At 41.1% G+C, this 9170-nt stretch overlaps 1 long non-coding RNA gene across 1 annotated transcript; it reads right to left on the reverse strand.

The window, feature by feature from the left end:
- Positions 1-1589: 1589 nt before the first annotated feature.
- On the reverse strand, positions 1590-2997 carry LOC146962561 (uncharacterized). Its single transcript, XR_015035044.1, has 2 exons — positions 2582-2997; positions 1590-1835 (listed from the first exon to the last, which is right to left on the reverse strand). It is a non-coding gene; the product is annotated as an uncharacterized LOC146962561 (long non-coding RNA).
- Between the last annotated feature and the right edge of the window lie 6173 nt (positions 2998-9170).

Genomic DNA, 9170 nt, shown 5'->3' on the forward strand with positions numbered 1-9170 from the left:
ATGTCAGCCGTAGTGACTCACCTCTGATGACTAGCCCATGCTGGTGTACAGCTCAGTGTGTGTACGTGCAAACTCAACAACTGCAGCCGCCGAGTGAATGGTTTTTACACAGAAACCTGGCGCAGTTCCTCATACTTGGATCAGAAGGGGTGGACATGACGGAGACAGAGGACAGAGCCACATGTCCATTATCTATGACTTAAGCTCCATAAAGTTTGAGTATGAGTAAAGCTCCATAAAGGGAGATTCCTATGTTTCCCATAATGCAGTAGTTAACTCAGTATGTTGCAGATTCAAGGGGAAGTACTGTTAAGATGAGATTAATATTGACGTTTTTAAATCATGGTGGCAAACTGATACTGCAACAACCTTTAAAGGAGAAACATTGGGGAATTCTCAGGATAAACTGCAGGGGAGGGACTCGCTCTCTGTTGGCTCATGGCGAAACTATCTGGACCTGATTAGGAGACGCGACACTAAACCTTAACACAGAAATTAAAACGAGTCAAAATGTGCTACACAGAATAGAGAAAGCAACCGTTCCCACGCTCCTTCGACTATTTCAGCAGCTGTTTTTCACATAAGCATTTGATTCACTGTCAGCATAAACTCATAAGACCACAGGGAACATGGGGGCCAGACCGTACAGGTCTGCTGTTGTTGCGCAAGCAGACATTTCAATTGGGAAAGTTCTCCAATTTCCTTCCCTGAAGTTTTTCATTCTTACACATTGCTTCATTTACTCTTGTCTGAAAAGTCTGGGCCCCGTTGGCAGCTCTTGATGGATGACAAACACCTTTGAGAATATTGATCCAAATAATACAAATACAGATTGACGTAATCTGTCCTGCACAATTGTTTCTTATGTTCTTCCCAGCATTTGGCATGAAAAGAAACTTGTTCTTACTTGTTTTTATCCGTTTAAAAAAGTGAAGGTCCTTGCAGGTAAGTCGGGTTAAAATATAATTAAACTGGTTTATGTTTTGTTTGTTGTATGTGACTGTATAAAAGACTTTGGGACTATTATGACATTCAGACATATTAAACCTTTAGTTAGAACCCTAACTGAGTAAATTACACACTTGTGAAACAGTCGGATTCCTGCTTTAACCTTTTCAGTCATCAGCTGATGACGCGTTTCGTAGAAGAGACTCCAGCATAGTCATCACAATACTTCACTTTATTTCAATTCCTTTTTTATTAAAAAAATAATCAAAAACATACATACTGATCTGGAAAAAAAAAAAAGGACAAAACTTTCTCATTCTTAGTGCAAATCAAATGGTTCAGTAGTGCTGTGGCATTTACAGTCAGATTTGTAGTTGTCCTGATGCAGACTAGCTGCTACAGTGTCTGACAGCAGACAATACAAAGTCAAACAGAGGCCTACTGTGGGATCAGCCATCTGTATCAACAAGGCTTTATTTTACAGCACGCACTAACACACAACAGGTCCAACATCTTAGACACAAGAGTGGTGTTTGACACTCGGCAATGGAAGCATAAACTCTCCAGAGTCTCTGGATCCATCGCCACGGTGTTCCAACATGTCCATCCAGCGGACTGTTCAGAGAAATCACAACAAGGGGTTTTTCCATTATGAGCCAATGTTTTTAGTCACCGACGACCGTCTGTGGCGGATCGTTGGCGATAGCTCCGTCTGCGTCGCCGTCTGGTGGTTCAGCTCCAGGATGTAGCTCCGGTCCTGGGGGTACATGAGTCCACCAAAGGAGTCCACAATCCCATAAAAGACTGCGAGGACAGTCAGCGCGGTTCCAATGAAATATAACTTGAGGACTGCGGCCACCATGGTTCCAATGGACGAGGACAATATGCTGCAGAAAAGAAAAACAAAACGGACCAGTTAATTATTGTAGAATGCATTTCTAGATGGGTAGATCACAGCTCATTGACAGGATGAAGGAACGCTCTGTGCACAATGCATTTCAATCATTTTCAAAAGGATTAAGTTATAGGAGGTGGCGCTTGAGGGGAAATTACCTGCAAGCACGCGAGAGACTACATCAACAGGAAGAACCAGTAGCCTAAACTGAAGGTGCATTTGTAGACTGCTGGAGAATTGTAATTAACAATGATGACGAGCAGTCCAATGCCTACTAACTATTTTTTCCCCCCCAATGTGGATGTTTGGATTTTAATGTGAGATGTGCAGTTTATATTTGCAGGAAGTAGGAAACATTACGTGTCGAAAATTAAAATGCGTTTGGATTGTGCTCGTTTTCTCTGGCTGTAAAACACATTCGCGTTTTAATCTTTCAAAAGTAAAAGCCACAAAACACAACAGTTGTTACAAGTGTGATTGTATCATGTTATCTAGAGTCTGCACTTCGCCGTAGTGACACAACTTCCACTAAAAAACTGATCAAAAACCATCAAACACGGGCGCTCTGTTGCGTTCAGGCTCGCAGCAGCAGCCGAACCACAACTGAGCAGTGAGCACATGGTTTCAAAGGAAGACGATAAAACACGAACAGGCGACAACATTGTTGCCTTTCGGTTTGTTACTAAAATCTTTAACACAATTTTAAGTTGGTAGAATACAGCAAAAAAGACGACCTACCACAGGGCCCGGTTGTTTTTCTTAAGCTGCTGCCTTGTTGTTCCTTCTTTAAAGTCGACAGACAGGAGTTTTGTTTCCAGCCGCAGAGAAATATCCGATTTTTATTATATCGATGAGTGATTTCCGTCTGTTTTTTCGGCGTTGTGAACAGAGAAAGTCGTCTTCATCCCACCACAGCTGCTGCCTGCTTCTGTCTCCGTGTGAAGTGTAGCCTACTGCCGCCTCCTTAAAAGCTGTTTTACATTAATATGCGTAGCAGCGGTGACATCACCATGTAAGAGAAGACGCGATTTCCTGTGTCGAGACCAGACACCCCGGGGAGGCTTCAGGAGTTTCCACTATCTCTATGCTCCTTATCTCTTAATTTACTGCGGCTTATTGACGCTTTAGCTTTTTATTTATGGCTCTTTTTTGCATCACTGTCATGGTTGCATTAGCGCACAGAAACCACCAATAAGGAATACAGTGTTCCTCAGAGAGAAAAGAAAGAAGGGGAAAAAGGGGGGGGGGGGGGAGAAGCTCTGAGGCAATTTTCTGCTTAAATCACAAAAACAAGCACTTTCTTCATAAGTAAATGCATCACACTTCCATAGAAAGTTCTCGCGATGCTTTTCAAATGTCTTGAGGGCATGACATCAGTTCTTTACAGAAAATTAAATTAAAAAGAAGTTTTTGTGTGTTATATTTTAGAGACTTATCTATTTTCCATTATATTTTAATTGACTCTTAATTCCCAAAAACCGGTTTTCTAGTTTTTAGTTAGTAGTTTATTTAACCAAATATACATGAACTGCTCACCATGTTCAACAGTTTCTAATCTAGGTGACATTTTGGACTGGATATGGCTGTCAGAAATGCTTCAGAAGTATTTAGTCAAAAAGTTGTGTTTAAATGAACTTTTCTGGTTTGATAACAACACACATTAACTTCAAAAAGTTGGATAGGGAGATGTTTATGGTCCAGTGATGCCACAAGAAACAGCATTAGTTATAATAACCTTTGTTTGGGCTAGAAGCTACTGTATAGCTATGAAAGGGTTACATGCTGTCATTCCGACATCCCACCATTTAGACATCACACCACTTAGACATATAGCAATGATGGGACATTTGATTGAAAATTAAGTGTTGCTATTTAGACAATTATTATATATATATATAATATTATTAGAGGCCTATGTCGGACTGGTGGGATGTCAGAATGGCGGTTGTCCCCCCTATGGAAAGCTGCTACTAGCATAACATGCCTATAGCCATAGACATATATCCATTTTTTGTTGAATTGTCACCATGAGCTAGACAATTTATCTCCTCTATAAGAGAGGAATGTTTTTTTTAACTACGTAGGCAAACGTGGGTGTCTAATACCACAAATGCTAACCTCATGGTGATGCTAAAGTGAAAGCTGGAGCATTAGAACATCTTAAGATATAGAAATACCACATAAAAACCTCAAACAAATTTTTGTTTTCTAGTGGCTTTATGTCCCAAAAGCAGCCAAGATGATTAAGCGGATCTGTGATGTGCTTTCACTTCCTCATTACTAGTCTGGCCATTAGACGTTGGGGTCTGTGTTGCAGTCGCTGGGTTGACATTTACATGACTATGTGTGGTATGCTCTCACTGACTTGAAGCTAAAGAATTAGAAATCATCAAGGGAGGCACTGTATTCATTCTCACCACACGCACTCACTCATAAACCCTGACGGGCTCGTTCAGACCTGCTCCAACCCCGTGCCCGACCGCCTGCAGTCCTTATCAAAGAGTAAGGCCTGGTAGATAATGTCTTTGGGATTTCCAATTTACTCACATGGAGACTCCAGTTCTTTGGAAAATTCCCACATTCAGAATAACAAGCGTGACAAAAAAGCTGGACTGCTCTATTTCTTTCACGAAAAATGACATAATTTCCTCTGTTGGCTTGGAACCATATTTGAGGAAACTCGGCTCAGAGTGTCACCAGTGCAGTTTAGGGAAGAGCATAGCTCAAAACCAAAACTCAACACCACACATTAAATATGTTACGAATCAGTGTGGCCTCTTAGATTAAAACAAAGCATTGTGATAACATTCAAAGCCAATATTACTGTAGGTTACGAAAGTAGAAAAAGATCAGAACACTCCCACATATTCATTTAGACAAGTCTGCACAGATAATTTCTTCTGTGCAGGAATTAATAGCGACTAATAGATATGCTTCCTTTTCATGGAGTGAAGTCTTACAACATCCTTAAGGTCATAAAGAAAACGCACAGAGTTGAGTAAGTAAGTAAGCAGCTTTCAGCGTCTCGAGCTCTGGGGCTATGTGACTCACTGCCCTTTTCACTCACTGCCAAAAATTTCTTCTTCCTCAGCAGCAACTGAAAGGCAGCCAATAATTCAGATTACTTGTACAAACACACACACCCCTCTTTGTTTTACTGAATTTGTAGGATCCATAAAGCACTGCCTAGCTCATTATCCCAACTTTAACCATCACAGCTACATGTTTAACCCTAACCTCAGCCTGCTGTAACAGTAAACTTGAGTCCCCATAGCATTTCTGTCCCAACAAAGCTACATAATGTCAAAAGCACAGTGTACTCCTGGTTTTTGGACCACATTACAGTATGTATTTAAACTCGCACACACGCAAATGATATCCTTTTGTTTTCACTTTCCGGACATAAAACAGTTGACCCTCACCAAGACTCCAAATTACAAACAAATGGTAGGGAGAGAAAGCAGACTATGAGTCAGGGGAAATTCCACACAAGACACGACTCACCTATTCATTGTCAGGAGTTTATATTAACAATGGACAAGTATAAACGACAGAGTCAGATAAAAAAAAACAGCACTGCATGAATAATGGCATCTACAGCTATCCACATTAAGAAAACCATTACTCATGAGTTTACAGTGGCTGGGGAGATAAAGCATAACCTCCACTAGATGGCAGTGTGCAACAGTTAAGAAATCTGATTGCAGTCCCACGTGGCTGCAGGCTTGGAGAAATCTCTACACTCATGAGAAAAGGAGGAAACCTTAACAGAATACAGATAAGCACTCCTGAATACCGATTCTATTGTATTATAGCATAATTTTGTCTTATCATACCATATAGCGAATCTCAATATGCTTTTTCACTGCTGATATTTGGGCATGTTATAGCAGGAAGAGCACAGGTGTAACTGATAACATCAGAAACGTCACTGGAATAGTTTCCTGGAACATGTGATGCAACTCAGCCAATGACATTTGTTTCACCTCTATTTTTCTTATGCAGAGAAAAAGTCTGTATACGAGCCACTGAAGTGCTTCAGAGGCTGACACATGTGTGTCATACTGTATCAACAACAATTATGAAGACTAGCTTTGACATGTAGAAAGGTGAGGTTTCCCGACATCTAACCAGTTTTAGAGACAAATCCTGATTAAATCCTCTAAACATTACCAAGACAGAATGGAACAAAGCCATTTTCTTTATTTGGTGATGCAAGACAAAGACAAAAAAAGTGATAGAGATTCACTCATGTAATAAGCAGTTTGCAGTGAACTCCCCCCGGGCTCTTTAGCTTTCTGTACAACCTTTCAACACTTGTGCAACAACAAGGGAAAGATTTTGGAAGAGTCCTTTGTTGGGTATTTTGCAATTAATTTTGCAAGTGCTGTTGCATTATTTTGTTTTATTGATTTTCTATTTTTAAATTTCTTCAATTTTTTTTTTACAAAATGACAATATCAAAAATTATTTAACACAATAATTTAACTTTAGTGTCCTCAAGCAAACTTAATCTGGACAAATCTGTGTGCGATAATGTCTTCAAAATCTATGTCTGATACTAACTATGAGATAAAGGTCAAACTCAAACACACTGGCTGTTAAAGTGACCAGACAGCGTTGCTTCATTAGAGCCTTCTCTCTTGTTAAACATCCAAGTCTTTCAACCTCTATGTTTCCAGACTGTAGCCCAGCAAATTGGGCAACTGTTCCCAGTCCACAGATCTCAAGGGACCCAAAACTCACAGCTTGTCCTTTTTCACTATGTCTTGACTGATGACTCCTTGTTAGAGAATTTACACTATCTAAAAACATCTGTCAAAATATGGTTTCTACACATTTTAATAATTTAGTTGATGTAGATTATTTACATATGCATATTCCTCAACAATGAATCTAATCACCATGAGCTCTGTCTGGTCTCTGGGAAAAATACGGAAGCTGCCATGTGTGCCTCTGTTTGCTTTGCACCTACTGTTGTACGTAATAGCTCGGGTACATACACAGTGCACAGAGAATGGTAGGTGGCAGTCGTCCAGCTGCAAATGTTTTGCCTCGGGGGGTAACTCTGGCTGCCCTTTTACTCTCTGTCTTTAAAAAGCTTTCAGCAGAGCCAGAGTACATGACGCAGCTGTTCTCACAGACCTTACTGTCTTTGATAAATAGCGACTCCAAACAGCCAATACGGTCGATGTAAAACTCAAGTACACAGAGAAGCTAACAATTTCACTTTCTCTTCGCTGACTCCTCTTATCTGTGTTGCTGGCCTGCTCTCTATCAAAGTGGTGTGACGTGAAATTAATTACAGCTCTGTTGATTCAGATCAGCGTACACACACACACACACACACACACACACACACACAGAGACAAGGATCACTCTTTTGTTGGGAAGGGTAACCCTTGTGTTAGACCTCATGACTCTGATTTGGTCTGGGTCAGTCAATGACTTCCCACACTGTGCACATGACAGCCATTATGATTAAGTGATTGAATGAGGAGGGACCACGCACAACCTGAGGACAGGCACATGTGAAATTTAGAGTGGCTTCCTCTCGTCCCTCCTGCATGTGACACTAACGCTTTCCTGTCACAGATTATTCCAAGGTAGCAGCGTTCAAAGACAGTAATAGTGCCACATCCATCTCTATTACATATCGATATCTATTCTTCAGCCTTACAAATCAGTTTTTTTAGTTATCTGCACTGCGTAGGTGAGGACATTTCTGTGAGCATGTGTTATAAATGAATGTGAGTTGTAAGTGGGGAACCTATTAGAGCTTCAGAGGACAGGCTAAGAGGATTTTCCATCTTAACGTCTCACCAGCTGTCACAAACAGTCAGTCACCTGGAGGTGATCCCTTTGAGAAGAGTGACGCCCAAAAAAAAGTGTGCATGTGTGTCTGTTTGTGCATATGTGTGTGTGTGCGTGTATGGGAATCCTTTTAAGATGATGATCCTTTATTGTGTTTAAAAGCGTCAACACATTTGTGCAGCACATATTGCATTTATAGCCCGATGACAATGTGAGGTCTTGTGTTGAGAGGAGCCACTCTGATATGTTGAAAGCTTCGCTGCTGTATGGAAACTCATGCATGTAGATTATGTGGGGAGTTTAATTTGAAAAAAAAATGGTTCTGAAACCATTTGAAGCATGTAAACTATGTAACACCAACACTTTGGTGCAAGCTTCACTCACCAGTGTCAAGGTACAAGTGCGTGTTGTGTTAGATTGTGGGTCTGACCTTGGCCTCTGATGTTTTTTTAGGAAGTGGAGTGGTTTCCTATGAGCCAAAGCAATACTAATCATATCTGTTATAAGAGGAGTTAAAATTATCATTAAATACAGTGTTGCTCTTTCAGAATTGCAGTGTTTGCTGTATGTGTTTGCTCTTAGTAGCGGCCTGGCTGCTGAGACTAATAAAAACAACCCCGCCACAGTGATGATGTTGCTGTTTGAGTGCTAAAAAAGAAAAAAAAAAAGTGCTGCTCTCTTTGCTCTATAGTCCTGTTCATCTAATTCTGAAATCCTCTTTGTAAAAGTGCCACCGATAGAAAGCAGGATTAACGTATGCATCGAGGGGGAGCAAGACATAGAGAGCGCTTTGGAGCACTAAGCAGGACAGGACCACTCACTCCTTTCAGCTGGTAGAGAAACGCTCGGGGCAATGGCCGCTTTATCCCACATGTAAGTACAGTGCACGGCCTCTACCCTTTTCATTTCCCCCTCTATACCTACATGACAGAAAACCTCCTCCTCCTCCTCCACCAGCATCGAAGACATCAGCTCAACGGCCTCTCCACGACAACACTCCACTGCTGGCATCATTTCCACAGCAACACCCTCTCAGTGGGAGAATCTCCTAGGTGACGCCCTCTGTTGACACGCCTAGAGGTGGCTGCTGCCTTTTTGTAGGCAGGTGCATCCTGTGCAGGAGCAGACGGCGTCGCCTGACACGGGTTCTTTTTTTTTTTCTGTTTTTCTCTCTCTCTGTGGGAACACTTAATGCAGCTCGGTATCTAGTCTGGAAGTTGGCAACAGAGCAAACAGAGCGGGCGCTGGAATTTAGATAAGGATAGAAACAAATGGAGTGTCTGCATTTGTTTTGCAGAATGTAACTCCAAAACTTTTACAAAATTTTGGCGGAGAAGTTCATATAATTTCAGCGTTGCAAAAAAAAAAAAGACAGTTGCTACTGTTTTGACCCAAATGTAACCTCCAGGTGTTGGATATCTTGTCTTATTTTGCTCAATCTGTTTAAAAACAAACAAAAAAAACTGTTGAAAAGCTACGCAACAAGGCGAAAGGGCCTCTGGATTCACAGACT

Source organism: Trachurus japonicus, chromosome 23 (genome assembly GCF_045865225.1).
Source record: "Trachurus japonicus isolate A0001 chromosome 23, Traja_1.0".
Lineage (NCBI taxonomy): Eukaryota > Metazoa > Chordata > Actinopteri > Carangiformes > Carangidae > Trachurus > Trachurus japonicus.